The 26,922-nt window shown below is 40.5% G+C and overlaps 1 protein-coding gene across 9 annotated transcripts in view; it reads right to left on the bottom strand.

Moving 5' to 3' along the window:
• rgs3a (regulator of G protein signaling 3a) overlaps positions 1 to 26,922 on the bottom strand; it is a 298,899-nt gene that overhangs the window by 268,641 nt on the left and 3,336 nt on the right. For 2 of the 9 annotated variants that reach the window (XM_043720039.1, XM_043720038.1), the window contains exon 1: positions 989 to 1,287. The exons of 1 other annotated variant lie outside the window; for it this stretch is intronic. The gene's annotated coding sequence lies outside the window, so the exon portion shown is untranslated. Of the gene's footprint in view, positions 1 to 988; positions 1,288 to 26,922 lie in introns of those variants that run through there. 6 more of the 9 variants (XM_043720036.1, XM_043720034.1, XM_043720040.1 and 3 more) reach the window with 5 other exon arrangements.

Genomic DNA, 26,922 nt, shown 5'->3' with positions numbered 1-26,922 from the left:
TTAAATTTCAAGAATTCCAGAAAAAGTCTGATGCATTTTATTTTGAAGAAGAGGCATTGGAGTGGTAAACATGAACTACTATGAATAAAGGGAAAACAAAAATTAAAAGAATATGAGGAGGATAGTCACAGCTTACGACTTAAGTCAGCACACAACTGTCATGTTTCCATGATGCATAACAATATTAATTTAGTTAAACTTGAAATTAACAAATTGCAAACAAATGACATTTCTGCAAACTATAGAAACTGCACGCAATATATTCCATTGTTCCATTCCAAAATATTCGTGTTCATAAGAGTTCTCCACATCTTTTACGTTTTAAAACCTTTCGTAACAGCATCAGTGAAATATTAACTCCAACCTCTATTTTGTCAAACGAATTTTTTTTCGCAATCTTAGAAAATACAATAACACGAGGCAAAAGTTGCTCTGAAAACTCAGTTCATGTTTGTTGTCTAAAGTTGCCGTTGCCTGATGTATCTTTTTGGTTAGAATCATTACTTTTCACAGCTAATGCGTTTCGATGAAAGAATGGGGGAGGGGGAAATGGGGCACTACGTTCATATTCTACGCTCATAAATTTTCATCTGGGAATATTTTCCTAGTTTCACTTGACAACGCGAATGCCACTTGCAGGTTGTCACAGTTACCTGCTGTAACTGTGAGAATGGCAACTGTCAGAAAATTCGAATAGCGTTTTTTTTTTGCAAAGTACTGCCAATCATGGAAGTAAGCTGCAGCATAGTTAAAATTGGGGTAAATGTTAGTCCAAAGACAACCAAATTCTTTAAGTTAACCGACTTTTCTCAATGTCTAGTACTCGTTTAAATTTGAGGCCATCACTAAGCATCTGTCTACAAATTCAAGCGACGCCAGCGTGACAAACATGATTTCCAACGGCTTCTTCATAATTTAACTCATGAGAAATAGCTGATGAATTTACTCGTGAATAAACTGCAAATGTAGTAAACCAGAGATTACTCACGGTTATTATGTTCCTCAGCCAGAGAGAAAAAAAATCTTTGTTGACGTGTTTCTAAGATTAATGGCCTACTCTTGAAACGATACGTCTTTCTATGTTGAAGCACCAAAATGATTACCGATTGGTTCAAACTTCGATCTTTTCATTTAAAAAAAAATTGTGATTCAAAAAGGTTACTTGAAAATCATCAATCCTGTGCTGCTTTTCAACACTCGCACTTAGTTCCAATGCATAAGCACGCAATTGCTTTCAGCCGTCTGGAATTCAACCTCCATCTAGCAGGCCAATCACAAGCTTCGTTCAAAAACACAAGCTACTAAACAAATACAGACCCTACTCCGTATATTTCGTTATAAAAAGTGTTCTTGGGCAGTACAAGATGCGCTACTTCCTCACGAAGGTGTCCTGTTAATATTCAACAGAGATTGTCAGCACCTCACATATTCCATAAAAACGAGCAATATTCCTTACTCATTTGTACTTAATTACAAAGCATAATGGTATTGTTTAAATGTAATCTTGATTAAAATGAGGAGGAACTAAACAATTCCAAAAAAAATTTGATTACCAACAGAAGATGAAATTTGAGAATAAGTTAGCTAGTAATATAAACGACTAAATTTTTTTTTAAGCTATCTAAAAGATGAGAGTGGCAAGAGTGGATATTGGATTCCTGGAAAATGAGGCTGGAGAAGCAGAAATAGCAAATAAAGAAATGGTAGGAGAACGGAATAGGTACTTTGCCTCAGTTTTCACAGTGGAACACACCAACAGCATACCAGAACTTTGAGAGAATCGGGGGCAGATACTCGTGCAAGGGCCATCACTAAAGTGGTGCTCAGGAAACTGAAAGGTCCGAAGGCTGCTAAATCACCCAAACCAGGTGGACTATATGCCAGGGTTCTGAAAGAGATAGCTGAGCAGATAGTATGGATGTTGATGGCTATCTTTAAGGAATCACTAGAGTCAGACAGAGTCCCAGAGAACTGGAAAATGGCTAATGTAACACTCATGTTTCAGACAGGAAGGAGGCAAAAGATAGGAAATTATAAGCCGGTTAGTCTGACCTCAATTGTTAGTGAGATTTTAGAGTTCAGTATTCAGAATGATATCATGAAGTACTTGTAAGTGCATGGTAAAATAGGGCAGAGATAGCACAATCGTCAAGGGTAGCTAAGAGGCAAGGCTTGGTCACGGATAGAGCATTAGCTGCTGGTAAAAAGGCAGAGATTGTGGCAATAAAGAGGTCTTTTTTTAGAATATTGAGAGTAGTGGGGTTCATCAGGGGTCAGTGATGGGACCACAACTAACAATCTAGACAAAGAAACTGAGGGCACTGTTGCTAAATTTGCAGGTGATACAAAGATAGGTGGAGGGACAGTTAGTGTTAAGGAAGTCTAAAGGTTGTAAACAGTACTTGAACAGGCTAGGAGAATGGGCAAAGAAGTGGCAGGTCAAATAAAATGTGTGGCTATGCAGTTTGGGAGAAGGGTTTCGGAAATTTGAAGCACAAAAGAACTTGGGAGTTCTAGTTCAGGATTCTCCAGGTTAACATGCAAGTTCATTCAGCAGTTAGGAAGGCAATTGCAATGTTAGCATTCATTTCAAGATTACTAGAATACAAGAGCAGAGATGTACTATAGAGGATGTATACAGCTCTGGTCAGACTGCATTTGGAATTTTGTGAATAGTATTAGGTCCCATAACAAAGGAATGATGTGCTGGCCTTGGAGGGAGTCTAGAGGAAGTTTCCATGAATGATCCTGGGAATGAAGGGCATGTCATATGAGGATGATTGAGGACTCTGGTTCTGTACTCAGTTGAGTGGGGGTCTGTTTAAAACTTACAGAATACAGAGAAGCATGGATAGAGTGGACGTGGATAAGATGTTTCCACTAATAGGAGAGACTAGGACCTGAGGATGAGTCTCAGAGTGAAAGGACAACCCTTTATAATAGAGAGGAGGAATTTCTTCAGCCAGAGGATGGTAATTCTATGGAGTTCATTGCCACAGAAGGCTGTGAGGACCAAGTCATTGAGTGTATTTAAGACAGAGATAGATAGATTCTTTGTTGTCAAGGAGATCAAGAGTTAGGGGGAGAAGGTGAGAAACACATCAGCCACAATCGAATGGCAGAGCTGATTCAGCTGGCTGTGTTGTCAAATTCTGCTCCTAAATCTTACTGTCGTACAGTCAGGACTCATAATTCTCACAACCCAAAGACTTTTAGACCTTAAATGTCAATTGCTTTTACCTCTGTCTGTACCAGATCTCCCCTTGCCCATTCTTTATAAAATTGTCACTTGGGTTTGTCTGTGTATTTGATGTTACATTTTTATTATATTTCTCAAAAAGCAGGAAAACTTTGTAGTTTGACTCTTTTGTTTTTAATTAAGTACATTTTAATTGCAATGTGATAGTTACCTACTAAAAAATACATAATGTTTGCTAAACAGACCAATAATAGTTAAAAAGATTCAACCCCTCCTCATCTGGTTGCAACAATATTTATTTACGTTTCTTGTTGTAACATTGCTTTAGTAAATGTGCAACGTTGCAAACAGCTATCAAATTGCACTTCATTTCAAAGCATTCTGACAAACAGTTTTTTAAATTAAAATAAGTTAAAGGACAATCTTCTATTTCTCAACTTTTGAATCTTTGGACCTAAGTATGTGCAATCACAGAGTTCACCCTTGGCTCATTTGTATTAACTCAGAGGTCTATTAAGAAACATTTTCAAAGTATGTTTATGACCTGATGCTTGAATTTTAATGAACGTTACATTCTCCTTTGGAGAGGGTGCAAAATTAGTGGCATCAAATCAGTCACTCATTATACCTGTCCATTGGTGTCAGCAGAAATGAAAATTATCTGGGCTGTAAACAGGCAGCCGACCAGCTAATGCCAGATTTATATGCATGTGAAAGCTGAACATTGTCCCCAACATTTCTTCACCAAAAGCAATAAAAATAATTTAATCTTAGTAAGACGATGATGATGGATCAGAACACCACAAAGTACTTAGAAACATATCAAACTTTGAATGACAACATGCAATTTTTGAAAAGACGTACTGCAGATGTAAATTTAGTGACTGGAGAAGAACTTTGGGAAGTCACACAAAGAATGTGCTAAGTTCATCTTAACACAAAAAAAAAGCAGAAGAACCGCAGATGCAGAAAATCAGAAACAAAATCAGAAACTGATGGAAAAACTGGCAGCAGCTGTGAAGAGAAAGTAGAGTTAGCATTCTGGGTCCTCTTTCAGAACAAATTGGATTGACATTTCTTGTGGCTACAGAGCTAATGAGGAGCTGACTTCCCCAGTTCCTCGCAAAAAAGCAATCTACTGCAGATTATGTCCCATACTGGTAATATTGTTGAAGTGTTTTCCCCTTTCAAACTGGCTTTCAAGAATACAGAAAGAAGGAGTTTGAAAGCCAGTTTCAATCACGTTCTGTTTGTGCTAATGGACAAAGGCGTATACTGTTGGAGTCCCAGCTAACGAAACCATTAGTCATGCTTGTGCTACAAATAAAAAGGAAGTCTCTCTCTTTCTGAAACTAGGAAACAAGTGAAACTGCAATCAAAACAAAAACAAGACAAGTCAAAGGCCTTTCAACTGACTTGCAAAGCCAAGCATCTCGAAACAGCCACTCAACTACAAACGTTAGTGCCACCAGTACACCAGGTATAAAGGCCGTCACATTCCACTATCTACTCTGGATGAACAATAGACTGATCTGTTAGTGTTATCATCTTTTTCTGAATTCATATTTTATTTTTAACTCCAAAGTTTACATGAGTTGGCACCTTTTAAAACATAACTTCATTTCATCTAGGAGAGGCATAAGGAAAAGGATTCTTTTCAAAGTAACCTTATTGTAACCAACTAATGGGGTGGATAAATGGGGAAAAAAAAAGGAAAATTCATTCCTCCTCATCCAGGAACTTGACAATTTAGGATAGCCCATCTGGAATCCCCAATAAATTAGGGAGCCTCACCCGACAACTGGTAATAGTAGGTTACCTGGAGGACTCAAGTCCACATTTTCTGACCTAGAGTGAAATCCATATCACAATCCAACTTTCAGCTCACTTGTTTCACTCTATCCTGAGCCTAATAATTTAATCCCAAAAGAAGGTCAACTTTAGAATTAGGGAAAAGACAATTTAACTGTGGCATTTTTTTCTTTTAATTAATAGAATGTGGCCATCAATGAATGGACCAGCATCTGTTGCCCATCTCCAGGTCCTCTTGAGAAAGTGATGGTGAGCTGCCTTCTTGAACTGTTACACTCCATGTGTAATAGGATAAATCAACAAATCATTAGGGAGGGAGTTCCGGGACTTTGACCCAGGGACACTGAGCACACGTAGCATAGAATAGGGTGGCCAATGGAACATGCTGAAGGTTAAAAAAAAATTTTGTTAAGTTTCCCACTTTGCACATTGCAATTAGCAGTTAAGAACAATATGTTCTACTCTCCTTGAAACCACCCTCCTGCTTCATACCCAAAATTTCGAACATAACATTAACAGAAAAATGTGTCAAAGTCATATAGAATGTTCAAAACAAAAATACGTGCAGAAACCAAGAATATGAATTAAAAGTTACGAGAATCCAGGCACTTGGATGAATCTTTTTAAAAATTGGTTTTAGCAAGCGGACAGAACCTTCCAAATACAAAATCCATTTAATTTGTACAATTCAAAGCATTTTCCAACAAATAACCTCAAAGCACTAACTTCACAAAAACAGAATAAAGAATTTAACTATATCAAAAACGCAACATTTGTTGCTCAGATGAATTTTTAAGCTTCAACTTCCTGCAGTTCAATTAACAAAATTTGTTCAAGCATTAAACACCAAGAAAATCATCACAAGTGAGTTTTCAAACTTGACTTACATGTTGCAAAGTTTATGGAAACTGTCTTTATCCACAAAAAAAACAATAAAATCTTGGAAAACCTTAAGAAAGTTGTTTTTTCCCTGACCAAGTACAATGGCCTAATCCATGTCCTGATAGGCATATAAGCAATATACGAATTCAACTGAGATATAATTTGCAATCTCAGTCAATGGCTTTGGTTTCAAAGCACAACCTTGACTGTCATTCAAGCTTAGTTTTCTTTTATAGGTAATTCTAACCTGTTATTGCTGGATGAATGATACAAAGACTGATCAATGTTTTGTCTAAGAAGTGGGATGGACCAACATGGTGTCACGAACAGAACTGTAATGAAAATCGTAAGACCACAAACAAGGTTAAACTTTAGTATATACTTCGTTTTCTCTGCACTCTTTCATCAACACTCTTGTCAAACTCCCAGGGTAGGAGAATTATTTTGCTGCATGATCTCTGCACAATTTCCATAGTTCCCAGCCAGTTCACCTCAAATGAGAAAGACTGGAGAAGATTAGTACAGTACTTAGACCCAATTTTCAAAATAGCTTATTTTATGTGATACAATTTGTTTGTTAACAACTGCACTAAACAATACTGCATTTGGTTTCCAAATCTCTCTCTGCTTGTACTATGTTTAAAATGAGGTTGCCAAGCAGTTAAAATTTTTTAATCTCAGATAAATTTGGATTTAATCTCATGCATTTGGAAGAAAGCAAAAAAGTTGTCAACATATCCAAAAATGCATTTGCAAAAACTGGTAGGCATGAGTTGTAGACACATATGCATGATGTACCATACCCCCATTTCCCTGGACAATGAGAAAGTGTTTTAGATTATTACATAGTAACTAATTTAAGGTGGTTGTGGATGACTCACCTAAAGCCCCAAATTTCACAAAATTAAAGTCCCACAAGTTGAGAAACTAAGTTTAATAAATCCATCAAATATGTTGATTTTTCTTTGTAAGGTATGCTACATGTTTAACTGACAAAGGTCTCAATACTGAAAGGTTTGCTGTAAAAACAAAGTAGCAGGGTGATTGATGACTGCTATGAAATGCGTGCTGCCTTCTTGCATGAGCTTCTCACATTTCCTCAAGATCATATGTAGAGGTTTATATAAACTTGTTTATCAGCCTTAGGATATCCTAAAGTGCGCTGTAGTCAAGGGTTTCATATTACAGAGGAGCTGGAATGCTTCAACTGGTTGCACAATTTCCGCCTTTGCGGCCATGCTCAGGCCCCTGTGATTCCACCTCCAGAAGCCTGTGGAACCCGACGTTCCCATAACTTGTGAAAGTGCGAGCAGCATCTGCTCTTGGCTATGAATTCTTCACTTTCCAGGAGATCGAGTCTGTTGTCTTTTTTATACTATTTGGAGAATTCTATAACAATCTGTAGCTTTTTTTGTTTAAAGAGGAAAACGTCATTTAGATAAAGCACTGTGTATAATGATGACAGTAAGGGAATCAAAGATATGTGAAACTGAGAAAAGGTAGCTTTGGCTCTCCTGACATTGAGTAGCAAAAATTATGATTCATCTGGTTCATAATGTTCAACTGGCAGCAGAAGAAAGTGGCAACACCTGTATAGTTAATGAACATTGGGGAAACGTCACGTGCCATTAATACATCTTAAAACTACACATATGCTGACAGCTCTTATCAGAGAGACATTACTCCAACAAAGAGGACGAAGCCCTGTTGTTCATCATAGATGCTACTGTAGGCTCAGAAGAAGCAAGGTGAAATGGGGTATTGTTGCAAATTTGAAAAACTATGAAAATCCAAGTGAATTATCTTTCAAGTAACTATGAATTTAGGGTTATCTCCTCAAAAAATGCCGATGGATCAACGAAGCATAGTCAGTTTGCCAGTAAATCATACTAATTACTACTTCGCAGTTTGAAGCACATTGGCTGAATGTTGATCGACTCTCTTAAAACATTCTCATGCATTAACTAATCAAGTTAGCCAAAGTAGTCCCAGTCGTTTAATTAGATACACAGTTCCTCTTCAATTCCTTTATCTGCGCTTGATAATTGATCATCTGGCTCTTTGCCCATTACTCAGAACATATCAGAAGAAAATTATTATTCAACTTTGGCAAGAGAAACTTGCATTTAGAACAAAGAACTGCACAGGGCAGGAACTGGCCTTTTGGCTGACCAAGGCAGCGCTGACACATGACGCCTTCCTTGCCTCCTCCTATCCCCCTATTCTGTGCCTATTCATGTATCTGTCAAGAAGCCTTTTAAATGTTGCTATTGTTTATGTTTCTACCTCCTCTGGAAGTGCATTCCAGGTACAGATTGTTTTGCTACAATACACATTTCGTTAATGTGCATTCGCTATAACATGATTCATGAATTGGGAACATAGAGTCACAGAGATGTACAGCACGGAAACAGACCCTTCGGTCCAACCTGTCCATGCTGACCAGATATTCCAACTCAATCTAGTCCCACCTGCCAGCACCTGGCCCATATCACTCCAAAATCTTCTTATTCATACACCCATCCAGATGTCTTTTAAATGTTGCAAGTTTCCTAGCCTTCACCACTTCCTCTGGCAGCTCATCCCATACATGTACTACCCTCTGCGTAAAAAAGTTGGCCTTTAGGTCTCTTTTACAACTTTCCCCTCTAACACTGAACCTGTGCCCTAGTTCCGGATTCCCCCACTCCAGGGAAAAGACTTTGTCCACTTATCCTATCCATGCCCCTCATGATTTTATAAACCTCTAAGGCCATCCCTCAGCCTCCGACACTCCAGGGAAACAGCCCATTCTGTTCAATCTCTCCCTACATCTCAAATCCTCCAATCTTTGTAAATCTTTTCTGAACCTTTCAAGTCTCACAATATCCTTCCAATAGGAAGGAGACCAAAATTACACGCAATATTCCAAAAGTGGCCTAACCGATGTCCTGTACAGCTACAACATGACCTCCCAAAGCCTGTACTCAATACTCTGAACCAATAAAGGAAAGCATACCAAACGCCTTCTTCACTATCCTATCTACCTGTGACTCCACTTTAAAGGAGCTATGAACCTGCACTCCAAGGTCTCTTTGTTCAGCAACACTCCCTCGAACCTTACCATTAAGTGTATAAGTCCTGCTAAGATTTGCTTTCCCAAAATGCAGCACCTCGCTTTTATCTAAATTAAACACCATCTGCCATTTCTTAGCCCATTGGCCCATCTGATCAAGATCCTATTGTAATCTGAGGTAACCTTCTTTGCTGTCCACTACACTTCCAATTTTAGTGTCATCTGCAAACTTACCAACTTATCTTTTATGCTCATATCCAAATCATTTATATAAATGACCAGAAGTAGTGGTCCCAGCACTGATCCTTTGGCACTCCACTGGTCACAGGCTTCCAGTCTGAAAACCCTCCCCATCCACCTCTTCTACCTTTGAGCCAGTTCTGTATCCAAATGGCTAGTTCTCCCTGTATTCCATGAGATCTAACCCTGCTAACCAGTCTCCCTAGGGAAACCTTGTCGAACGCTTTACTGAAGTCCACATAGATCATGTCCACTGCTCTGTCCTCATCAATCCCCTTTGTTACTTCTTCAAAAAACTCAATCAAGTTTGTGAGACATGATTTCCCATGCACTAAGCCATGTTGACTATCCCTAATTAATCCTTGCCTTTCCAAACACATGTACATCCTGTCCTTCGGGATTCCCTCCAATAACGTGCCCACCGCCAACGTCAGGCTCACTGGTCTATAGTTCCCTGACTTGTCCTTACCACCCTTCTAAAACAGTGGCACCACATTAGCCAACCTCCAGTCTTCTGGGAACACTGTTTCTTGACTGAAAACTTTTAAAGCATGCATTGGTTATAATGTGATCTCAGTCCCATTAGTTTAAATGGTGCCGCTATTTTGCGATTTTCTTATTACTCAGGGTTGCACAAGAATGGAACTACTGTGTTACAGCAGAACCAACCGTACTTACAACCCTGTGCTCAAAACCTGCCTCTCAACACCTCCTTTAAACTTTCTTTCTTTCACCTTAAATCAATGCCCCCTAGTAATTGACATGCACCCTGGGAAAAAGATGTTGACTATCCATTCTATCCATTATCCTAGAAATTTTGTGAACATCTGAGCCTTAAGTTCAAGTGAAAACAATCAATTTTGCCCACTCTCTCCCCTTTATAACCACTATTAACATGGTAAAACATGGACCACTTAGCCATCATAAAAAAGGTAGCTATGGCTCTGCTGACATTGAGTAGCAAGAAATTATAATCCATCTGGTTCATGATGTTCAAATGGTAGTGGGAGAAAGTGGCAAGACCTGTACAATTAAGTAAAAAATATTAGGAGTGACCAAAAGTGTGTTTAAATGTTGCATTAAGAAAACAGTCTGAAAAAGGGAATTGGAGAGCTAACAGAGATTGAAGCAGGAAATCCTGAGTAAAGGGCCTAGTTGGTTGAAGTATGGTACCAATGGTGCAAATAACTGGAGGCCAGAGTTGGAAAGTGAGGCAGTTCTGGAAGGAGTTATAAATGCTAGGAGGCCACACAGAGATTTTGAAGTGAAATTTTAAAATTAAAAATGTATTGTAAACCACTTTACATCAACAAATACTGGGCAATGGGCAAGTTGGCTTTGGTACAAAAATATATGTTTGAGTTGTTGGGAGAGAGTTTGGGATCATGTCAGATTTTGGGAGGATCAACCACAGATACCCATCCAGCTGAACTCTGGAGTAGCTGATAGTGATTAATTTAACCCACTAACCGTGCTCACTTTGCAAAGGGCAGCAATAGCTTTGCTCTGTGGCCAAATCGAAAGGAACTGGGCCATAGGTTAGGCCAAGGAAATTCTAAAATTCAGCTTTCTTTATAGACAAAGGAGAATGAACTTATACTTTTATACTCTAGTTTCCTTTTGATTGATTTTGAATTTTGTCCGAATATCTCTACAAATGTAGCAATCTCAGTATTGCACCTAAGTATTTACCTAAATTATGAGCTCAAGTACATCTCGGGGCATGAATCAATATTCTGGTGCAATATCATGGAATAGTTACTAGACAGAATGATTCCATTCAGCCCAATGTATTAGTGCTGACTTTCTAAACAACTAATTTATTTAGTACCATTTTGCTGCCTAGTCCTGTACCTTTTTCCAGATAATAATCCAATTCCCTTGTGAATGATACAATGAAACTGCCTCCATTGCACACAGGCAATGCATTTCATTCGCTACCTGAAAAGAAAATTCTCATGTTTCCATTGTTTCTTTTACCGTGCACTTTAAAATTTGTGCCCTTATATACACTTTTTTGTACCAATGGAAACATTTCCTCTCCAAATGCTCTGTATAGTTCCCCCACAATTTTGAATATTTCGACCAAATCTGCTCCGAGCTTTCTATTTTCCAAGGAAAATAGTCCAAACTGTCGAATTTATCTATAGAACTGAAGTTCGTCATTCTCTGAACTATTTTAGTAAATTTTTTCTGAACTCTTAATACCTTTCGAAAATTGTTAGTACGGTGCCCAGAACTGGATGCTATTCTCTAATGGATCCAAACCAGACGTCTACAGAACTTGAACAACAGTCATTTACTTTTGTACTCCATGCCTTTGTTAATAAAAACAGGATGCTTACACTTTATGTATCATTCTCTTAACCAACTTCAGTTACTTTTGCACATAGATACCTACACTCCTCTGTTCGTGCATACGCTTTAGTTCATATTGCGTTTCTGTATTCTTCCTACCATAATGAATGACTTCACACTTCTTTGCATTAGAATTAGATTTTGCACAAAGTCATAGAGATGTACAGCACGAAACAGACCTTTCGATCCAACTCGTCCATGCTGACCAGATATTGAAAAAAAAAACAATCTAGCCCCACCTGCCAGCACCTGGCCCATAGCCCTCCAATCCTTTCCTATTCATATATCCATCCAGATGCCTTTTAAATGTTGCAATTGTACTAGCCTCCACCACTTCCACTGGCAGCTCATTCCATACATGTACCACCCTCTGAGTGAAGAAGTTTTATATCTTTCCCCTCTCACCCAAAAACTATGCCATCTAGTTCTGGACTCCCCCAACACAGGGAAAAGACTTTGCCCATTTATCCTATCCATATCCCTCATGATTTTATAAACCTCTAGAAGGTCACCCCTCAGCCTCTGATGCTCCAGGGAAAACAGATCTAGCCTATTCAACCTCTTCTGATAGCTCAAATCCTCCAACCCTGGCAACATACTTGTAAATCCTTTCAAGTTTCACAACATCTTTCCGATTGGAAGGAGATCAGAATTGCATGCAATATTCCAAAAGTGGCTTAACCAATGTCCTGTACAGTCGCAACATGACCTCCCAACGCCTGTACTCAATACTCTGACCAATAAAAGAAAGCATACTAAGCCTTCTTCACTATCCTATCCACCTGTGACTCCACTTTCAAGGAGCTATGAACCTGCACTCCAAGGTCTCTTTGTTCAGCAATACTCCCTAGGACCTTACCAATAAGTGTATAAATCCTGTTAAGATTTGCTATCCCAAAATACAGCACCTCACATTTATCTAAATTAAACTCCACACGCCACTTCTCAGCCCATTGGCCATCTGGTCAAGATCTGAGGGTAACCTTCTTTGCTGTCCACTACACCTCCAATTTTAGTGTCATCTGCAGACTTACTAACTATACCTCTTATACTCACATCCAAATCATTTATATAAATGATGAAAAGTAATGGACCCAGCACCGATCCTTGTAGCACTCCACTGGTCACAGGCCTCCAGTCTGAAAAACAACCCTCCACCACCACCCTCTATCTTCTACCTTTGAGCGAGTTCTGTATCCAAATGGCGAGTTCTCCCTGTACTCCATGAGATCTAACCTTGCTCACCAGACTCCCATGGGGAACCTTGTTAAATGCCGTAATGAAGTTCATATAGATCACATCTACCGCTCTCCCCTCATCAATCCTCTTTGTTACTTCTTCAAAAACAACTCAATCAAGTTTTTGTGACACGCATTACATAGGAACAGGGTTAGATTATCCAGCCCATTGAGCCTATTTTCACCATTTAACGAGATCATGGCTGATCTATGATCTAACTGCATATACTTGTCTTTGGCTCATATCCTCTAATGCATTTGCTTCACAAAATTCTTCCTATCTCAGATTTAAAATTAATGATTAATTCACTGCCATCTGTGGAGCAGTGTTCCAAACATATCTCAACCTGTGTGCGTAGAAGCGCTTCCTATCATCTCCCATCTCTAATTCTCAGACTATGCCCTTTAATTCTAGATTCCCCATCCAGTAAACTGGGAATCGTTTACCTTTATCCTTTCCTAATATCTTGAGGCTTCGATGAGATCACCTCTAATTGTTCTAAATTCTAGAGAAAGCTGGTCTAGATGTAAAGACAGGGCACAGAATGCAAGTAGGTGCTAATAACAGAATAAGGGTAATTTCTAACTGAAAGAAAAACCATGAAAAACAAAAATGCAGACATTCAATGTGATGGTGGGAGAGGGGTGAAAAGGAGCAAGCCCATATAAGGTCATCAAAATGAAGGACTGAGTTTATTGTTTGAAGTTGACGAACTAAATGTTTAACTCAGAAGACGGCAAAGTGCCGAAATGGAACATGGGATAAGTTTCTCCAGCTTGTATTGGGTTTCAGTGGAACACTGCAGCGTACCCAGGGCAGAACAAATGCCCTGGACTGGACTGAAAGTAGTACAAGTAAACTACTGTTTCCCTGCTGCTTATTGTACAGCATGCTTCATGTGACACCTCTGGGTACTGCCAAAACAAACCGGAGAACTGCAAGCGCTGCAAATCCGAGACAAAAACAGAAATTGTTGGAGAAACTGAGGAGGTCTGACAGCATCTGTTGAGAGAAAGCTGTTGTCTCAAATTTGCAGCACCTGCAGCCCCTCGGTTCACCTCAGCAGCACCCAGTAGCTTTGTCCCTATGTCTGGGTTAGAAGGTTTGATTGCCACACCAGGACTTGGTTCTATGGAAGGTACATTCCTAATGGCTAAGCAAATCAATTTTCAGCCTGGAAATTCTTCCAACATATTTGATGGCAGACTATAAGACTGTAATAGTTTCCTGGTGAGCTACCCTGCACAATATGGTTCTGAAGCATTCCCACATATTTGTGGGCAAATCCAATGGAAGTTCAAGGCCTCAACCCAAAAATGAGGATGATGGTGGAAAAGGGACAATTAATCACTTTGCATGAGATATCTAAGTACAGTACTAATCAGATCTTGGACCACACGACATACTTGGACCTTCTTGTTCAGAAACCATCTCTTCAGGCTGAAGTTCAGCATCATCTGAAACAATAATTTTCCATCTATTCTTTCCTATCTCCTTTTCAAATTGTACAATTTACAATGCTTCCAGTTCAGAATTCGAAGAATGGTTGGTTATCAAATGAGGATAGATGAGAATTGATCTGGACTTTAGACTTGGTCGCACATCTCACTCAACTTTAAAAATTATTTTAGTGGCTGTCACTTATCGCTTATCCCTAATTTGTTATGGTGATCTGCCCTCTTGAGCTGCTGCAGTCAATATGATGCAAGTACACCAATAGTGCCATGAGGAAGGGGATTCCAAGGTTTTGATTCAGTGACAGTGAAAAAGTAATTAACTTCCAGTTCAGGATAATATGGAGCTTGGAGGCAAACTTGATGATAGTGGCATTCCAACGCATCTATTAACTTTGTTCTTCAACTTTATAGGAGATGCACTTTAGAAGGTGCTGTAAAAGGAGTTGCTGCAGTGAATCTTGATACACACTGCTTTCACAGTGCATGGCTGTGCTGGGAATGAATACTAAAAGTGGTGGATAGGGTGCAAATCAAGCAGGCTGCTTTGTTCTAAATGATGTCAAGTTTATTTAATGTTTTTAGAACTGTACTTATTGAAGCTGAGAGTAGTCAATACACTCCGACTTGTGCCTTGTAAAAGTTCGAAAGTCTATGGCATGTCAAGAAGTGAGTGACCCAGTGTAGAACTCCCTGCCTCTGATCTGGTCTTGTAGCAATAGAATTTTAATGCCTCTTCCCATTCAGTTTCCAGCCAGTGGTATCTCCCATAAAATTGATCATGGAGGATTCAATGATGGTCATGCCTTAAAATGTCAAGGAAAATGGTTAGGTTCATTCTTGCTGGAAGGGTTCACTGCCTACCATGTGGGGCACTAACAGTTCTTGCCAGTTATCTGCTTAGCATCTGAGAAGTCATGAATGGTGCTGGAACATTGTTTGCTGATGATTGAACATTCCTGGTATTATGTTGGAAAGAAGGTAATTGATGAAGTAGCTGAAGTTGATTAGGTTTAGGACACTAATCTGAGAAACTCCTGTACCAAGATTGTCATTAATCGGAGACTGAGGTGTTTGAGTTCCACTAACTGCAATCATCTTCCTTTATACTGGTATGTCTCCAATTAGTGGAGGGATTTTTCCCCCAATTCCCTTTGACTTCAGTGTGGCACTGGAAAAGCACAGGAGGTCAGGCAGCATCTAGGCCTGTTGTGCTTTTCCAATGCCACACTTTTCAACTCTGATCTCTAGCATCTGCAATCCTCAATTTCTCCCACTGACCACAAAACAATACAGGCCCTTCGATCCTCGATGTTGTGCCGGCCTTCTATCCTACTCAAAAAAAAAATTGGACTAACCTAAATACCCTTCAGTATACTAACTTTCATGTGCGTATCCAAAAGTCGCTTTAATGTCCCTAATGTATCTGATTCTGCTACCACTGCTAGCAGTGCATTCCACACACCCACCACTCTCTGAGTAAAGAACCTACTTCTGACATCTCCCCTAAACCTTCCAATTACTTTAAAATTATACCCCCTCATGATAGACATTTCCACCATTGGAAAAAGTCTCTGGCTATTCACTCGATCTAAGCCTCTCATCATTTTGTACACCTCTATCAAGTCACTTCTCACCCTTCTTTGTTCCAATGAGAAAAGCCTTAGCTCCCTCAACCTTTCTTCATAAGACATGCCTTCCAGTCTAGGCAGCATCCTGGTAAATCTCCTCTGCACCCTCTCTAAAGCTTCCACATTTTTCCTATAACAAGGAGACCAGAACCGAACACAATACTCAAAGTGTGGTTAAACCAGGACCCTATAGAGCTGCAGCATAACCTCGCAGCTCTTAAACTCAATTCTCCTGTTTATGAAAGCCAACATACCATACGCCTTCTTAACAATCCTATTAACCTGGGAGGCAACTTTGAGGGATCTATGGACATGGCCACCAAGATCCCTCTGTTCCACCAAGAAACATGCGTTAAACCTTGTAACCTGCATTCAAATTCAGCCTTCCAAAATGAACAACTTCACACTTTTCCAGGATGAACTCCACCTGCCACTTCTCAGCCCAGTTCTGTTTCAAATTGACTTCAATTTGACTAAGCTTCCTTTCTGCCATATCCAGTCAAATGGTGTCTTGGTGCCAAAGGCAGTCACTCTAATCTCACCAATGGAGTTCAGCTGTTTTGTCCATGTTTGGACCAAGGCTGTGATGAGATCAGGAGCCAAGTGGACTTCATCAGTGCTGCTTGAATGCACTATCAAGTTCCCTTCCATCATTTTGCTGAGGAAAATATTATTGTTTTCCATTTTGCTTAAATTATAATACCTTATAATGTACAGAAATATTAATAAACAAATTCAACTTTAATCAACATGAAAAATCGTATTCAAAGCATTAACTAATTTTCCTCTTTCAGAAATGACTCACGCATTGTGTATTTTCAGCTTTCATGGAATCTTAAAAGTTTCATTCAATCTTGAAGTTTATCTGGGTACTTGTGGCTCCAGACACAGCTAAGAAAGATTTTATATGTTATCTGCATTTAAATTGTTTCAGAGCATGTTGATAGTTCTGGATGTAGGTTTGCTCACTGAGCTGGAAGGTTTGTTTTCAGATATTTTGTCACCATACTAGGTAACATCAATGAGCCTCCAGATGAAGCACTGGTGGTATGGCCCACTTTTTATTTACGTGTTTAGGTTTCCTTGGATTGGTGATGTAATTTCCCATGATGTCATTTCCTGTTCTTTTTCTCGGGGGTGGTAAATGGGATCCAAGTCAATGTTGAAAATGTGTTGCTGGAAAAGCACAGCAGGTCAGGCAGCATCCAAGGAGCAGGAGAATCGACGTTTCGGGCATAAGCCCTTCTTCAGGAATGAGGAAGGTGTGCCAAGCAGACTAAGATAAAAGGTAGGGAGGAGGGACTTGGGGGAGGGGCTTTGGGAATGCGATAGGTGGAAGGAGGTTAAGGTGAGGGTGATAGGCCAGAGGGGGGTGAGGGCGGAGAAGTCAGGAAGATGATCAAGAAGGCGGTGCTGAGTCCAAGGGTTGGGACTGAGATAAGGTGGGGGGGGGGGGGAGGGGGGAGGGGAAATGAGGAAGCTGGAGAAATCTGCATTCATCCCTTGTGGTTGGAGGGTTCCTAGGCGGAAGATGAGGTGTTCTTCCTCCAGGCATCGTGTTGTCATGGTCTGGCGATGGAGGAGGCCAAGGACCTGCATGTCCTTGGCGGAGTGTTTGTTAATAGAGTTCCAGTTGGAATCCATGCTTCTAGGAATTCTTGTGAGTGTCTCTGTTTGGCTTGTCCAAGGATGGATATGTTGTCCCAGTCGAAGTGGTGTCATTTCTCATCTGTATGTAAAGATACTAGTGAGAGTGGGTCATATCTTTTTGTGGCTAGTTGATGTTCATGTATCCTGGTGGCTGGTTTTCTGCCTGTTTGCCCAATGTAGTGTTTGTTACAGTTCTTGCAAGGTATTTTGTAAGTAACATTGGTTTTGCTTATTGCACACGCCTCCTAGAAGCACTGCATTACAACCGGAATCTATCAACAAACACACTGACTTGGATACCACCTCCTCCACCGCCAAACTGTTGCCACCTGATGCCTGGAGGGGGAACGCCTCATATTCCACCTTGGGACCCTGCAACCACACAGGATAAAGTTAGATTTCAACAGATTCCTCATTTCCCTCGCCCAACATTATCCCAGTCCCAAGCCTCCAACTCGGCACTATTATTGGGACCCGTCCAAACCTGCCCCCTCTGAGCTATCACCTTCATCCACCTATCGCTTTCCCAGCTACCTTCCCCCAACCCCACCATTCTCCCATTTATCTCTCAGCCCCAACCCACAAGCCTCATTCCTGAAGGGCTTCTGCCCAAAACATCAATACTCGTGTTCCTCAGATGCTGCTTGACCTGCTGTGCTTTTCCAGCACCACACTCTCAATTCTGATCTCCAGCATCTGCAGTCTTCACGTTCTCCTCACAGATTATGTTACCTAGTATGGTGACGAAACATCTGCGAACAAACCCTCCAGCTCAGTGAGCGAACCTACATCCAGAACCTCAACCTGTGCTACAATTCTTCTTAAAATTTGCGAATGTTGGTAGTTACATGAGTACTACTTAATTATTCTGAGATAACATATAATGAAGTAATACTCATAACTATCAACTTTAGCGCATTTTGAGGAGATTTGTAGCTCAGGTTGAAGTTCTGGATGTAGGTTTGCTCACTGAGCTGGAAGGTTCGTTTTCAGATGTTTCGTCACCATACTAGGTAACATCTTCATTGAGACTCCGGACGAAGCACTGGTGATGTATCTCATTTTCTATTTATATGTTTGAATTTCCCTGGGTTGGTGATGGTCATTTCCTATGGTGATGTCATTTCCTGTTCTTTTTCTCAGGGGATGGTAAATGGGATCCAAGTCAATGTGTTTATTGATAGAGTTCCGATTAGAATGTCATGCTTCTAGGAATTCTCGTGTGTGTCTCTGTTTGGCTTATCCCAGCCGAAATGGTGTCCTTCCTCATCTCTAATGTAAGGATGCTAGTTAGAGTGGGTCATGTCGTTTTGTGGCTAGTTTTCTGCCTGTTTGTCCACTAAATCTTCAAATTCCCCAATAATACCCTTACTGGCATAATATTCACTAAAGAGGAGAAAAACAACAACAAACTGCCATTCCTAGATGTCGCAGTAGAGCGAACATCCAGTGGAGAGCTTCAAACCAGCGTCTATAGGAAAACAACACATATAGACCAAATATTGGACTACAGAAGCAATCATCCCAACATCCACAAACGAAGCTGCATTAGTATATTCTTTCAACGAGCCACCATACACTGCAGCACATAGGAACTATGCAGAGCAGAGGAAAATCACCTGTACAGTATATTCAAAAACAAGCGTAACCAATGAACACAGTCCACTGGTTTCTGAGCAACAAACTCAAACAAGCAGACAAAACACATCGAGAAACCCTAGCTACTCTCCCCTACATCAAAGACATCTCAGACATGACTGCCAGACTACTCAGACCTCTTGGCATCATGGTAACCCACAAACCCACCAACACAGTAAAACAGCAGGTAATGAACTTGAAAGACCCTATACAGACAACAAGCAAAACTAATGTCATTTACAAAATACCTTGCAAGAACTGTAACAAATACTACATTGGACAAGCAGGGAGAAACTTGCCACCAGGATACATGAACATCAACTAGCCACAAAACAACATGACCTATTCTCACTAGTATCCTTACATACGGATGAGAAAAGACACCACTTCGACTGGGACGACACATCCATCCTAGGACAAGCCAAACAGAGACATGCATGAGAATTCTTAGAAGCATGGCAGTCCAACCGGATATCTATCAACAAACATATTGACTTGGATCCCATTTACTGCCCCTGAGAAAAAGAACAGGAAATGACATCCCCAACCTAAGGAAACTCTAAACATATAGATAGACAACGGGCTATACCACCAGTGCTTCATTCAGAGGCTCACTGAAGATGTTAACTACGGTGAGGAAACGTCTGAAAATGAACCTCCCAGCTCATTGAGCAAACCTACATCCAGAACCTCAAACTGAGCAACAAATCTTCTCAATGCTCGCTAACCTAACCCTATTTAAAACTGGTGTTCTAATATTGCACTTTCATTTTAAATGAGATTTCGAAGTTAGGGAGATTTCCAAAAGCAATTTTCCCCTGTGCCACATTATAAATGTATATACTCAGACATTTTTTAAAAAACACATACTGCTTCATTTATCACATCTCCCAACTCTCCTGTTGACCTCTAACAACTCACTCCACTTCTCTGATCCTTGCACCTTCTCCTTCCAACTTTCCATTCACCATTTCTTTCTGCTTAAATCCAGCTCTTCAACCAACTAATTTCCTCTCCTGCCCTTTTACTAATCCCACTGATTGTCTTGTTGGTTACCCTGCTCCTGAGCCATCATTATGTGACGGAAGTAGTGAATGGGAGGTTCAGGAAAAGATTGTAGGAAGAAAATATTCATTTGTTAGTTAGAGACAATAAGTTAATAAGAGGATTTTAGGACCAGTTAGGTTCAAGGCAGCCAGTAGATTTTGTAACGTACAACTGACAGATCATGAACATAACCCCTTACAATATGGTTTCTTTTAGGAAGAAATTTTCATATAATATTCCTTTCTGAGGCACATAGTGTCAGAGCCCGATGTGAGATAGGTCAGAAAAGTTAAGATGACACAAATGTTCAGCCATGATCATGTTGAATGGCGAAGCAAACTTGAAAATCTAGCTGAAGTATTCCTGGTCCTATTTCTTATCTCCTTTCACAAGCTATGGAGATTAGTTATATGAAACACATGCTGACATGCGCACAGCAAAACTGCTGCTAATAGAATGGCTTGTTCGCAAGGTCTTTTATCCAGGCAACGAAATTACACCTGTATTCAAGCACATAAGAAATTGGAGTAAGAGTAGGCTATACAACTCTAAGTCAAACAGTGTGGTGCTGGAAAAGCACAGCGGTCAGGCAGCACCCGAACAGCAGGAGAGTCAATGTTTTGAGTGTAAGCTCTTTATCAGGAATGTGATGAAGAGCTTATGCTCAAGCTGTCGACTCTCCTGCTCCTAGGATGCTGCCTGACCGGCTGTGCTTTTCCACACTTTTTGATTCTGGATCTCCAGCATCCGCAGCCCTCACTTTCTCCTAAGGTCTAGTCCACCAGACAATAAGATCACAACCAGTCTTTGAACTCCACTCCACTCCAATCCACCTTTCATGTCCAATCTTCACATCCTTGAATTCCACCAGTGCTCAAAAACCTACCTATCTCAGCATGGAATATATTCAAGCACTGAGCATCTCTGGTCATTTAGGGTAATGAATTCTGAAGGTCTACAACCAGTGAAAAAAAAATCTCAATTTTGAAATACTCAATTCCTAAGCTGTTACTGTGCCGCCAGCCTAGTTCTAGACACGCCAACCACAGAACACAACATTCCAACATTTAGGCTATCACGCCTCCTCAGAACAGTATTGATGCCTATATTAATAGATTAAGTGGAATGCAAAGTCATTTATTCCAGGAACCAATCTTGTAAACTTTTGCTTCCCTGCCTCCAACAACTATATTCCCTGTGATTTGATTAGTTCATTCATACAACTGAATTTCAATTTGATCTTATACACACAAAGGCAGTTGGAAATCATTTATGAACAAAATTGTTAAAGTCTACTGTTTAACAGTATTGTGCATTTTAGTTTATGCAGACAGGGATTTCTGGTCAAAGGGAATTGACTGAAATGAACGAAGTCACGTGGGCGGCACTTTGGCACAGTTGTTAGCACTGCTTCCTCACAGCGCCAGAGACCCGGGTTCAGTTCCCGCCTCAGGCGACTGACTGTGTGGAGTTTGCACATTCTCCCAGTGTCTGCGTGGGTTTCCTCCGGGTGCTCCGGTTTCTTCCCACAGTCCAAAAACTGTGCAGATAAGGTGAATTAGCCATGCTAAATTGCCCGTAGTGTTAGGCTAAAGGGTAAATGTAGGGGAATGGGTCTGGGTGGGTTGCGCGTTGGTGTGGACTTGTTGGGCCGAAGGGCCTGTTTCCATACTGTAAGTAATCTAATCTAAACATCTATGTTTTTAAAAAGATTACGTGGTCACTACTTATTAGAGCAAAACTGACATAAGAAAGTTCTTGATTGTCACATTGACACAAGAATATAAGAACATAGAACAGTATAAGCCCTTTGGCCCTTGATGTTCTGCTGACATTTTATCCTACTCTATGACCAAACTGACCTACATACCCTTCATTTATGTGCCTATCCAAGATGTCCCACTTAAATGTCCCGAATGTATCTGATTCTACCACCAGTGCTGGCAGTGCATTCCACACACCCACCAGAGTGAGTAAAAAACCTACCTCTTACAGCTCTCCTAAACCTTTCTCCAATCACCTTAAAATTATGCCCCCTCATAGTTATTTCTGCCATGGGAAACAGTCTCTGACGATTCACTCTATCTATGCCTCTTGTCACCTTGTATACGTCTATCAAAGTCATCTCACATCCTTCTTCGCTCCAATGAAAAAGTCCGTAGTTCCCTCAATCTTTCTTCATAAGACATGCCCCTCCAGTCCAGGCAGCAACCTGGTAAATCTCCTCTGCACCATCTCTCAAGCTTCTACATCCTTCCTATAATGAGGCAACCAGATCTGAACACAATATTCCAAGTGTATTCTAACCAGGGCTCTATGGAGCTGCAGCATGACCCTGAGGCTCTTAAACTCAATCTCCCTGCTGATGAAAGCCAACACACCATATGTCTTCTTAACAAACCTATCAACTTGGGTGGTAACTTTGTGGGATCTATGACATGGACCCCAAATCCTAGAAAGTTTGCTGCCACTTTCATTTTGCTCTCAATTGGTTTCAGATCACATTTTAAGTTTATATTAAAAAAGGTGGAACACTGTCTCCTATGCCTTAATTGTGTTAACTGTGTCAAACATTTCCTTAAAATCCTTAAGCAACATCAATTCCATTCCCTTCATCAACCTTCCACAATACTTTAAATTAGATTCACCAAGCATGACCTGGCCTCTGCAAATCTGTGCTGGCTCTCCCTAGTTAAAGCAAGACCGACAGTGCTGAAAACCCAATTTCACATTCTTTTCAAATTGACTGACCTGTAGATACTAGCAATATCCTTAGCCTTTCTTCAATTAGGGTATCATATTTAGCACTCCACAATTCACTAACACAGACCCCTGCCCCCTATCTGGGGGCAATTCTGACAAGCTCTATCACTATTTCCTTTAACAAGTTGTTACCAGGCCATCTACACCAGGCAACTTGTGCACTGTTTGTCGAGCCTTTCTAATATCTCCTATCTTTGGATGTAGGTTTGGTCGCTGAGCTGGAAGATTCGGTTTCAGACATTTAATCACCATACTAGGTAACATCATCAGTGAGCCTCCGGATGAATCACTTGCGGTATGTCCACTTTTCATTTATGTGTTTAGGTGTTCTTGGATTGATGTCATTTCCTGTGGTTATGTCATTTCCTGTTCTCTTTCTCAGGGGGTGGTAAATAGGATCCAAGTCAATGTGTTAATAGAGTTCCAGTTGGAATGCCATGCTTCTAGGAATTCTCACGTATGTCTCTGTTTGCCTTATATTAGGATGGATGTATTGTTCCATACCACAGGCCATACCACCACCAGAGGCTCACTGATGATGTTACCTAGTATGGTGACAAAATGTCTGAAACCAAACCTTTCAGCGAGCAAACTTACATCCAGAATCTCAATCTGAGCTCCAAATATTCTCAAAACTCCATATCTTATTTTAATTCCATCCATTACTTCTACCATCTTTGCCTCGACAAATATTTTGTCAGTAACTAACTTCTTCCTTAACAAAGACCAATGTAAAAGTTGAGAATGTTAGACTTGTTCTGTCTCCAACCACATAGCATATTCTTTGTCCCAGAGTGCTATCCTCTAAATTTGAAGTACTTTATATGCTGCATATCTGAAATGAGAACCAAAAAAGTGGGAAAAATTCACCAAGTAAGGCAGCAGCTGGGAAAAGAAATTAGTTAACATTTCAGGTTAAGAAATTTCATCGCTAAGCTATCTAGAACACATTTCAAAAATTATGCCCTCTTCATATCTTTTGCTATAACATTATCTTAATTGATATCTCAGTAATGAAAGTCTCCTAGTGATTTTCCTGCTCTTTCTTATTGCTGTTCAATCATTCTTTCTATAAACCTTGTTTGGGCATTCTTAAATCAAAGGTAATAACAGATATAAGCTGTATTTACTACAAATGACATGGACCATTGAGTGCTTACTACTTTGTTCCTTCAGTACAGGATAGTCCTATGTTGACACTGCAAGCAACAAATGTGAGTCTACTTAGCAGTCACCCCGGGCTTAAATTTGTGTGGATTAACAGTAGGGATTTATAGCATTGCAAGCTCATTCTTAAAGATGACTTGCATGAGAAATAGGAAAAGGGTGGGCCATTCAGTTTCTTCAGCGTGCTCTGCCATTTAATAGGATGGTAGCTGATCTGAAATTCCTCTCATCCACTTTCCAGCCTTTTCCCTATATACTTCCATTTCTCTACTGATCAAGAATCTATCTCAGTCTTAAATATACACAAGGATACCGTCCCCACAACTCTATGGCAAGGAGCTCCAAAGACTCTTCAACCCTCAGAGAAGAAATTCCTCATCTCAGTTTTAAATTTGCATCTCCTTATTCTGAGACTATGCCCTCTTGTCTTAGTCTGTCCCATGAGAGGAAATATCCTCTCAGTACTTACCCTGTGAAGGCTGTTAAGAATCCTATATGTTTCAATGAGATCATCTCTCTTCCTTTCAAACTCCAGTGCATAGAGTCTCATATGACAATCCCAGCATGCCAGGAATCATTTTAGTCAATCTCCTCTCAGCAGCCTGCAATGAAATTATGTCTTTCCTTAAATAAGGGGACCAAATCTGCTCACAATACTCCATATGTAGTCTCAACAGCACTTTGTACAGTCGTAGGACGACTTCCCTTTCTTACTCTCCAACCCCTTTGAGTTGTTATTTCTGATTTTTTACCCATGTCACGTGATAGCTAGGCAAAAAAGAAGAGATATCAGCTGAACAGGTGGCTGCAGGGATGGTGCAGGAGGGAGGATTTCAAGTATATGGATAATTGGGGCTCATTCTGGGGAAGGTGGGATTTCTATAAATAGGACAGTCTTCACTTGTACCTGAGGGGTACTAATATCCTGGGTGGGAAATCTGCTAGAGCTATTTGGGTGGATTTAAACTAGCTCAGCAGGGGGATAGGAACCTGTGGTGCAGTTCCAGTGCACAGGAGAATAAGAGTAGGGAGGACATGAACAGGATTTCATGGTCACAAGTGTGTTGGCAGACAGCAAGCTGGTTTGAAGTGTGTCTACTTCAATGCCAGGAGTATCCGGAATAAGGTAGATGAGCTTGCAGTATAATTAGGTACCTGGGATTTCGATGTTGTGGCCATTTTGGAGACACGGATGTTGCAGGTTCCAGGGTTTAGATCTTTCATTAAGATCTGGGAAGGTGGTAAAAGAGGGGGAGGTAGGGCTTTGTTAGTCAAGGACAATATAATGGTGGCTAAAAGAACTTTTGGCGAGGACTCATCGACTGAGGTGGTATAGGCTGAGGTTAGAAACAGGAGAGGAGAGATCACACTGCCGGGAGTTTTATTTTTATAGGCCTCTGCAAAGGTCCAGGATGTGGAAGAGAGGATCGGCAAACTCATTCTGGGCAGGAGTGAAAGGAACAGGGTGGTCATTATGGAGGACTTTAACTTCCCCAACATTGACTAGAAGTGCCATAACTCTAGTACGTTGAATGGATCAGTTTTTGTCCAATGTGTGCAGGAGGGTTTCCTGCCACAGTATGTTGAAGGACTGACAAAAGGGGAGACAACACTTGATCTGGTATCTGGTAATGAACCAAGCCAGGTGTTTGATTTAGTGGTAGGCAAAAACTTGAGAGAGTAACCATAATTCGGTTACGTTTAATTTAGCGATGGAAAGGGATAGGTCCGTGCCATAGGGCAAGAATTATAGATGGGGGAAGGACAGTTATAATGCAATTAGGCAAGACTTAGGATGCATAGAATGGGTTAGCAAAATGCAGTGGATGGGGACAATCGAAATGTGGAGCTGGTTAAAGGAACAGACATTGTGTGTCCTTGATAGGTATGTCCCTGTCAGGCAGGGAGGAAGTGAAAAGGTAAGGGAACTGTCGTTTGTTAAGCAGAAGAGGGAGGCAAATGTGACATTGAGATGAGATGGTTCAGATGGGGCAATGGAGAGTTATAGATTAGCTAGGATAGATTTAAAGAGAGAGTTAAGAAGAGCAAGGAGGGGACATGAGCAGTCTTTACCAGGGAGAATAAAGGAGAACCCTAAAGCTTTTGCTAGGTATGTGAGGAATAAAAGGATGGCTAGGGTAGGATTAGGCCCAAAGATAGAAGTGGGAAGTTGTGTGTGGACCCTGTGGAAATCGGAGAGGTGCTAAACGAATATTTCTAATCTGTTTTCACTCACGAAAAGGAGAATTTTGTAGAGAAGATGACTGAGATACTGGCTATTAGACTAGAAAGGATTGAGGTTAGTAAGGAGGAGGTGTAATCAACTCTAGAAGGTGTGAAAACAGACAAATACCCTGGCCCTGATGGGATTTATCAGAGGATTCTCTGGGAAACTAGGGAGGAGATGGAGGAGCCTTTGACCTTGGTTTTTGAGTCGTCATTGTCTACAGGTTTAGTACCAGAGGACTGGAGGATTGCAAATGTTCTGCCCTTGTTCAAGAAGGGTAGTAGTGAGGACCCAGGTAATTATAGACCAGTAAGCCTAACGTCTGTTGTAGGAAAGGTTTTGGAAAGGATTATAAGAGATAGGATGTTAATCATCCAGCAAGCAACAATAGGATAGTGAAGAAGGCGTTTGGTATGCTTTCCTTTATTAGTCAGAGTATTGAGTACAGGAGTTGGGAGGTCATGTTGCGGCTGTACAGGACATTGGTTAGGCCACTGTTGGAATATTGCGTGCAATTCTGGTCTCCTTCCTATCGGAAAGATGTTGTGAAACTTGAAAGG

The sequence above is a fragment of the Chiloscyllium plagiosum genome, chromosome 30 (assembly GCF_004010195.1).
Source record: "Chiloscyllium plagiosum isolate BGI_BamShark_2017 chromosome 30, ASM401019v2, whole genome shotgun sequence".
NCBI lineage: Eukaryota > Metazoa > Chordata > Chondrichthyes > Orectolobiformes > Hemiscylliidae > Chiloscyllium > Chiloscyllium plagiosum.
The sequence above is the reverse complement of the archived record's forward strand: the minus strand, read 5'-3'. Positions and strand labels throughout refer to the sequence as shown.